The sequence below is a fragment of the Schistocerca nitens genome, chromosome 5 (assembly GCF_023898315.1).
Source record: "Schistocerca nitens isolate TAMUIC-IGC-003100 chromosome 5, iqSchNite1.1, whole genome shotgun sequence".
NCBI lineage: Eukaryota > Metazoa > Arthropoda > Insecta > Orthoptera > Acrididae > Schistocerca > Schistocerca nitens.
Genome location: NC_064618.1, coordinates 272,161,461 through 272,170,723, shown reverse-complemented (window position 1 = coordinate 272,170,723; position 9,263 = coordinate 272,161,461). Strand labels below are relative to the sequence as shown.

General features: G+C 43.1%; 1 pseudogene; it reads right to left on the bottom strand.

The window, feature by feature from the left end:
- Nucleotides 1-637: 637 nt before the first annotated feature.
- LOC126261357 (5S ribosomal RNA) lies at nucleotides 638-755 on the bottom strand (annotated as a pseudogene).
- Nucleotides 756-9,263: the final 8,508 nt, after the last annotated feature.

Genomic DNA, 9,263 nt, shown 5'->3' with positions numbered 1-9,263 from the left:
TCCCTCAAAGGGCAGTTCTTTCTGCACCAGTTTTGACCCATAGCCCTACTGTCCCATACACACAAGAAACATGAAAATTTGATAAAGCCACCTTGCTGACCAAGGAGCACGCATGTTACTTTTAGATCGCCACATATCATCTAACCATGAGCGGAGTAGCCTATTCGCACTATTTCTAGGTTTTCATAGATTTCTTTCATATGTACAGAATGTCGAACAGGTATAGACGCATACATGTTACCATTGTGTAATAAAACATCCTTTGAACTAGTTTTGGATGAATCAATTAACAACCTCCAGTCTTCCTTTTTGTATTCGATACCAAACTCATTCATCAGACTGGGAATGTCTGAGCAGTACACTAAATCTTGTTGAAAAAACTTGGAAAATTGCTGCTCTCTCTTTCTATACATGTATATGTTGGTTCTAACTGCCAATAAATTCTTTTCTTTTAATGTAGAGCCAAGCAATTCAGCTCTTTCTTTCGTTAAGCCCAAATCCCTAACCAAATCGTTAAGCTCGGTCTGAGTAAACAATTTGGGCTCTAGACTTTCTGTATTACAATGGAATCCTCTGCCACTACTTTTCAATTAAGTAGCTCCTCAGTTTGCCTCACAAGGGTTGAGTGCCCCCCGCTTGCTAACAGCGCTCGGTAGACCGGATGGTCACCCATCAAAGTGCTAGCCCAGCCCGACAGTGCTTAACTTCGGTAATCTGACGGGAACCGGTGTTACCACTGCGTCAAGGCTGTTGGCCATCAAAAGCACACTAGCACTAGCAAAATGGGCATCCTGGCCAACAGAAGTCTACTGCTGTCGAACACAGGCCTTAATTTGAATAAGAAATATTTAAGAATGTACGACTGAAGCACTCCATTGTATGGTAGTGAAACTTGGACTGAGGGAAAACCGGAACAGAAGAGAATCGAAGTATTTGAGATGTGGTGCTACCGACGAATGTTGAAAACTAGATGAAATGATAAAGGAAGAAAGGAATATATGGAAAACGCTAGCAAGAAGAAAGGACAGGATGATAGGACATCTATTAAGACGTCAGGGTATAACTTCCAGGGTGCTGGAGAGAGTAAAAACTGTAGAGGGAGACAGTGATTGGAATATATTCAGCAAATAACTGAGGTCGAATAATGCAAGTCCTACTTTGAGATGAAGAGGTTATCACAGGAGAGGAATCCGTGGCGAGCTGCATCAAATCTGCCAGGAAACTGACAAAAAAGGAACAAGAGGCGTAACTATACTGCACAACTATCACTCCGACTTAGTAGCGCAAGGTAGCTAAGTCTAAGACCAAGTTAGGGAGAGTAATAACGATTACTCTGACTGAAAACGTTTCTTGATCCGTGAAACGAGCATCGCATTGTATTCAACGACAGTTTAGAGATAATACTACTAAATTTGGAGATTACGTCATTTTCTCCTTTCGTCTGTTATTCGCATCATCATTTCGGTCCCATTTCTAGGATTTGCTTGGCTAATCCTGCAGGAATTTCTTTTTTTTTTATGTTACTGCGTTCTGTTTGAGCAGTTTGAGGATTACTTTGAACACTGCATGCTGAAAAGTATTTAACAGATTAAGTTGAGATTTGACCTGCTTTACTGTACATTATGCACCAACGTAACAGGAGGAGACTTTCCTTGGTATTAACGCCATTTGTGTACGAGGGCGATAAAGCTTTTCCTCGCGAGGGCAGTCAAGCTTTTCCTCGCTCTTTAACTCCATCTGTTACCTTTTAGACGTATTTTATCTCACGACTCTTAATTCTGAATACCTAATAACTGAGCGAGAAACGGTTGAAATGAATTTGGAGACTGCACTGTAACACATGCAGGCGGTAGCATGTTCTGTCGCACGGTTCCTGCGCTGTTTAACCCGTCACTCGTTTACACGTCACTCGTATGACAATTACAGAGCGGTAATTCCGTTTAAAAATAGTAGAAACCGAACAAGAGGAGAAAAAAAAGTTTTTATTCGTGGTCCGCTGATCCGAACTCTCTACGGACGGACGAATTATTAAATACTCCCTCGGGAGGAGATACGTAATAGGGAATACCAGCAAAATGGAACAGAATATCTCTCGCGGCACGAGTATGTGATGGTTTAACGGACAATACAAAAAACATTTTCAACACGTTGCATGTTATTTATTCTTTATATAACGAAGAAGATAAACTAAACACTCTATTACACAGTACACTGTATACATCTTTACGGCGTTCTTAGAAAAGACAAACGGTGTACAATATTCATACTGAAAAAGTTTCAATAGAATTATGCAGTAGACATGAAGTTTATAGTCCGTACTTTCTGCGCAGGTGAAATATCACTGAGTTACTTGCCAGTTTCTAGCACTATGTGCGCCATTATATTTTTGATACAGAATTTGTGTACATTATTGAGAGATCTACACTGCATGTGCCATAATATATACCATCTTTGATTTATTGCTTACATGTGACATTTTTGCTATAATGCAATATTTTTCTAGCACTTTCATCAAAAGAATATTCTTTGTTTGAAAAGTATTTGTCCAAATTGCTACACTTGTCCCTTGTCAGACTTCTATGTTGTATCCTGAATGCTAGTGTTAATGCAACTATTCGACATCAATACTAATAGGTTGTTTGATTTATGGAACGGAGTTCATATTTATTTGTATCACGTACAATCTAACCAAGAAAAGCTGCTTCGGAATGTAAATGAAATGAGGATTAACAGAGCACTGAAAATTGTCTTGATAATAAAGGCCTATTATTGACGAAAAATTGCTGGAAACAGTATCTACTATAAAATTTATAGGAACAACTATCCAGAGCGACCTTCATTCGAATGACCACATAAAGCAACTAGAAGGAAAAGCAGACGCCAGTCTGCGATTCATAGGAAGAATCTTGAACAATGTAGCTCAACCATGAATGAAGTGACTTACAAGGCGATTGTTCGACCCGTTATTGTGTTTTGTTCATCACTTTGGGACTCTTACCACGTAGAACTGATACAAGAGATACAGAAAATCCAACGAAGAGCGGTGCTTTTGGTGGAGGGATCGTTTAGTCGGCTCCAGAGCGTTATAGAGATGTTCAACAAACACCAGTAGCAGACGCGACAAGAGGCGTTGTGCTATTGAAATTTCGAGACATCACTTTTCGGGAAGAGTCGGACAACGTATTACTTTCCTCCACATACAACTCGCGAAATGACCACAAAGAGAAAAGTGGAGAAATTAGAGTTAATACAGAGTCTTACAGGCAGGCATTCTTCCCACTTGCTATTCGCGAGTGGAACAGGGAACAGATGTGTTGCAGTGTAAGTTGTAATGCAGATGTAGATCGTAACTTAAATTTCTCAACTTTTAAAGTTCCCTGAGACTTCCCGATGTGTGGACAAGCAACTGCGGAGAGAAACAACTACGATGGGCTTTCAGTATGTAAGCAACACTTTTTTTCTGAAAGCAGATTAGTTTATTGAGGATTTCACTATACCATTTTATCCCCCACTCTTTTGGCTAAAAAACTGCCTTACCCCACCTTACTGGGAGGGAAACTGTTGATCGGTCTGGTACCGCTCTACTGGTCGACGTCGGAACCAACGTCTTGCTGCATCAGTAACCACCCCGTCACCCGCATGCTGCTTCCCGAGGTGTGCGTCCTTGATCGAGCCAAACAGATAGAAGAACCGGAGTGTAGGGTGGACGAAGAAGAACAGTCCAACGAAGTTTTGTGAACGCTTCTAGGGTGTGCAGACTTGTGTGATGTCCTGCGTTGTCATGGAGAAGAATAAGTTTGTTTGCATTTTTGTGGCGTCGAACAAGCTGAAGAAGTTTCTTCAGTGTCCTGAGGGTATCATAATACACTTCACAGTTGTTCGTTGCAACATGGGGGAGGACATCAAACAGAGATCCAGAACGTCATCGTTATGACTTAACCGGCTGAAGGTGCGACATTTAACTCTTTTTACAGAGGAGAGATGGTGTGGCGCCACTTCATGGATTGCTGTTTTGTTTCCGGTTAGAAGTGAATAACCAATGTTTCATCACTTGCTGATGATGTTCGAACAAATATTGTCATTATCAGTATCGTAACGCGTAAGCAGTTGTGCACAGCTGGTCCTTCATTGCTCTTTACAGCGAGGAACCCAATGGACACACACCTCTCAGTGTTGGTGGATGAGAGTGTCAGCAGTGTCAACAGAGATGTTCAGCTGAGCAGCGAGATGTTTGCTTGTGATCCATTGATTACCTCGAATCAGAGTTTCCGCACGTTCCAACATTGTAGGAGTCACGGCTATGAGCGCCACGGACAGGTCTGCGGGACCTTCTTGCGATGCTGACAGACGCCTCACCCAACGACTTATCGTGCTTGTCTTCACTGCCAGATCTCCGCAGATATATTTGCGATGCCCTGGTTTTCCGCTGAAAGAAACTCAATGTCAGCTGTCTGCGTGTAACGCACCTTAACTTTAAATGCGAACATTTTAGTTTAGGCTTTACCGTGACTGTTATTGACATTAAATGAAACAACAAGTTTACTGCTACCGGTCACCGTTTTATTTATCTCCAGGACGCATTAACCAATGAATTACCCCAACCTTTAGGCAGCTAATATACGAGGGGCGTTCAGAAAGTAAGCTCCGATCGGTCGCGAAATGGAAACGACTATGAAAATCCGATAAAGCTTTGCACAGATGTGTTGGGTAGTGTCTCTAGTATAACCCCAGTTAGCATCACGTCGCTCTTCTCATTTCTGAGCTCGCAGTGAGTGCGTAAAGATGTCTAGAAAATAGTGTCTGCCGCCAAGTACGAGGGCCTGGTGAGAAATTTCGCCTGAAGCTATGCAGCTAACATTACATAACGGTCGTGCTGTTTCGTCTTCAAGACACTTCTCAGCCGCATTCTGCAGGGGCAATGAAGATGCTCCTGCATCGTTTGCAAATGGAAATGTTAGATTACCCACAATACAGTCCGCAATTGTCTCCCCCTGAGTTTCATCTCTGGTCACATGAACCGTTGTCTTTGACGACAACATTCTGACACAGACAACGAGGTGTAGGCCAGCGTGGAGAATTGGCGGAAAGCACTGGCTGCTGCCTTCTATGATGAGGCTATTGAAAAGTTGGTACAACGCTATGACAAAAGTCTAAGTCAGAACGGCGACTACGTAGAGAAGTAGCTGAAAGGTGTAGCTAATTGTTACAAGTAAAACATTTCTGATGTTCACTGTGGTTTCAATTTGGCAATCAATCGGAGCTTACTTTCTGAACAGGCCTCGTATGTAACAGATATAATCTTAAGACCCCTTGCCATGTAAAGCCTGCTCTCATACAATCACTCTTTCCACGCTCTCTCTCTCTCTATTTCTCTTTCTCTTCCTCCCCTTCTGCCTCCAGCCTTTCATATCTCTCTGTTAATCCCAATCAGAATTGTTATTTATGTATAATTTTATCGCTGTAGCCAATACGATTGTTGTACTTAAAGTTTGTAACATTTCACCTGATTGTTATAAACAAGTATGAAGTTTAAGCCATTTTAACATTTCACCTGACTGTATAAACAAGTATGAAGTTTAAGCCGTTTTAACTTGTCAAAATCGAGTTTATATGCCACTTGCAGTATTTATTCCAACACATGTATTCGACACCTCATAACAAACACCTCCAAATCCTTTACAAATATTATTCTGTAATAATGTTGTTACGATGTATATTCTTTGTACTTTGCGATAATGTCTTCTCTTCTGCTATACGAACCTTGCACCCAGCAGTTTCCAGACGCCATATTCGTTTACAAATATGACAGTGTACATGTGATATGTGATGTATTATGATAGTGAAAAGAACCTGTGACCACTGGAGGCACTCTATTTTGCTTATTTTATATTTACCACTAGATATAAGTTTAATTTTTTGTCAAAAGAAACCCAAAACCATGTTCTGAAATAGTATCTTGTTTCTCTACAAGTTCCTCCAAAAAATCGTAACACAACACGCACACAAATGTCATCCTAACTAACGTAAATCCACCTGATGATGGAGGTTTAAACCTTTGAAACGCGTGGTGGAGATAAATAAAACGGTGAATGGTAACAGTAAACTTGTTGTTTCATTTAATGTAACGCACCTTCTTTAAGACACCATTTTAAAGGCTACGTATAGTGCCCGTATCCATTGAAACTTCATGAAACCACAGGGGCTGAAGCGGGAATATTCCACGATGTCTCACAACAAATTCTGCAGTTTTTTAACAGAAATTAGCTGAGAAATTAGTGTTGTATTACTTATTGATCGCACCTCGTATCATCAATGCAAACACCGGGTCTGAGGTACTAGAAGGCACTGGCTGATATTAAATCATGTCTGAACTGCGATGAGAAGATGAGCAGTCTGAGTATAAAAATGTCGATAGAGACAGTCTTAAATGGAAGTTAATGTTTTATCACGTAAATCAAACTGTCATATAGCTGCCATTCCACGGCCAATGAATACGTCACTTGACTGTCCTATCGAACATAGTATGGTTCAAATGGTTCAAATGGCTCTGAGCACTATGGGACTTAAATTCTAAGGTAATCAGTCCCCTAGAACTTAGAACTACTTAAACAGAACTACTTAAACCTAACTAACCTAAGGACATCACACACATCCATGCCCGAGGCAGGATTCGAACCTGCGACCGTAGTGGTCGCGCGGTTCCAGACTGTAGCGCCTAGAACCGCTCGGCCACTCCGGCCGGCGAACATAGTATGAGGCAAAACATGATGACCACCTGCTTAATAGTGTTTTAGGTAATATTCGGAAAGCAGTACAGCAGCAGTTTTGCGTGGTATGGATTCGGGTAGACCTTGGCAGGTTTCTGAAGGTGTGTGGCATGGAATATCTACACACAGGCGACGCAAATCCAGTAAATTACTGGTCGATGATTTGTGAGCGCGGAACTGGTCCTCAATAGCGTCCCAGGAGTGTTCCTCCGGATCTGATTAAACGAACTTTGTGACCACAGATCGCCGTCCATCCCACTTTAAGAAGCGGGTCAGCCTCCGACCTCGACGTCGTAATGAAGATTCTATCTCTCAACGTGTCTCAGACGGCAGAGTTTCTTCTACAACCGAGGCAGCCGATGGAAGTGGGTCATAGGCCTATTTGCAGTATCGGCGAACACGAATACTTGTAAATTTCTATTAGGCGTGGCACAACATACAATGCCCGGTCTGCAACTCCACTGTGTAGACGTGTCCCTTCAGTCCGTCGCCCCCAGCCCAGCCTTCATCTGGCGCCAATGCAGGTATAGCTCGGCATTGTCCTGTTGGAGATCTGTTTCGACTAGGGGGTGATTTGTCTGCCATTTACAGCCATGGGCCTGTCCGGCAAGATTTGCTGATGGATGGGCTCGCTGCCACTTGCTTTCACCTTCCAGCATGCCGTTTCTACGAACTAAGAACCATAAAAATACCTCATGCTTTTAGTGCCCTACCAGGCTCCATCAGTGCCTGCTCAGACCGTTAAATTTCAAGTCTCGCTCAAGTTGTGTAACGTTGTAACAAAATCTTTATGAAAAATAGGTGAGAGAGTAACTTGTCCTCTCTCAATATGGGAACGTTTCAATCGTTTAGGTCAGCAGATGAAGCCAGTTGGTATTTTTCTGGCTCTACTGCAAAAAGCAGGAGAAGGATTGGCCAGAGTCCTATGCAGACTATTTAGAGTCCTTTTGGTAGCTGCAGTCATTCCTAATGGTTGAAGGACAGTGACTGTTGTTTTCGTTCCGAAGCCAGGGAGAAGTGATCATACCAAGGCGAAGGATATGAGACCAATCTGTATTGCCTTAAAGACTTTATAAAAAATGATTAAATTGCGTGGTAAGGAAAGGAGATGAGGCGTGAACGTCTTATCACCTTGTGACGCACCCATACCAGGTTTCCCCGTCCTTCAAAAACCTTTCATAGATGCTCACGACAGTACTCCAGGGCCGGCCGCGGTGGTCTCGCGCTTCTAGGCGCGCAGTCCGGAACCGTGCGACTGCTATGGTCGCAGGTTCGAATCCTGCCTCGGGCATGGATGTGTGTGATGTCCTTAGGTTAGTTAGGTTTAAGTAGTTCTAAGTTCTAGGGGATTAATGACCACAGAAGTTGAGTCCCATAGTGCTCAGAGCCATTTGAACCATTTTGAGTACTCCAGGGACAGCCGGTCAGCATTGACATTTGTGAGATGCTCGTTTCCTGGCGCCGGCGATAAAAATCTGCCCTTCGTCAAAATGGCACCAAGCACTGCTCAACCCCGAGGTGGGCAGTAGTAACAACGTACTGGCTCCGTCATCTACTCTCCGCCCCGTTAGCTGAGTGGTCAGCGCGACAGAATGTCAATCCTAAGGGTTCGATTGCCGGCTGGATCGGAGATTTTCTCCGCTCAGGGACTGGGTCTGGTGTTGTCCTAAACATCATCATTTCATTCCCAACGACGCGCAAGTCGCCGAAGTGGCGTCAAATCGAAAGACTTGCACCCGGCGAACGGTCTACCCAAAGGGAGCCCCTAGTCACACGACATTTGCATTTAAGTCATGTACTGATTCTTCTAAGTGCGGTAAGAATACCTATACGTCCAATACTGAATCGCAGCAAATTATCTTGTAGGTAATATAGTGGAGTTTCAGATTCAAATAAAGAACTTCCAGTTTTGCTATACGTTCTACCCCATTGATGAGTTCCTTCATAGAAACTCTTAAAATAATTTTGTAATTAACGTTTGTAGTATAATAGAATAATATTTCGTTGTGTGAAGCCATTTCACTGTCTTACATAAAATACAAAAAGACGTTTTTCCCATCCAAAAGACCCCTCTCCACAGGTGCGATATTGCAGTGCCTGTGTTATTCTGAATTACGATGAAAAGTTGTTTTGGGTATTCCGCATATTGCGAGCGGTCGTCTTACCATTTGATTATGCGTGCACGACTTACCGCCAGACCCGAACCACCATATGTCGTCAACCATGCGTCTACAACCTTTACTCGTACATCCATCATGTATACACTCCTGGAAATGGAAAAAAGAACACATTGACACCGGTGTGTCAGACCCACCATACTTGCTCCGGACACTGCGAGACGGCTGTACAAGCAATGATCACACGCATGGCACAGCGGACACACCAGGAACCGCGGTGTTGGCCGTCGAATGGCGCTAGCTGCGCAGCATTTGTGCACCGCCGCCGTCAGTGTCAGCCAGTTTGCCGTGGCATACGGAGCTCCATCGCAGTCTTTAA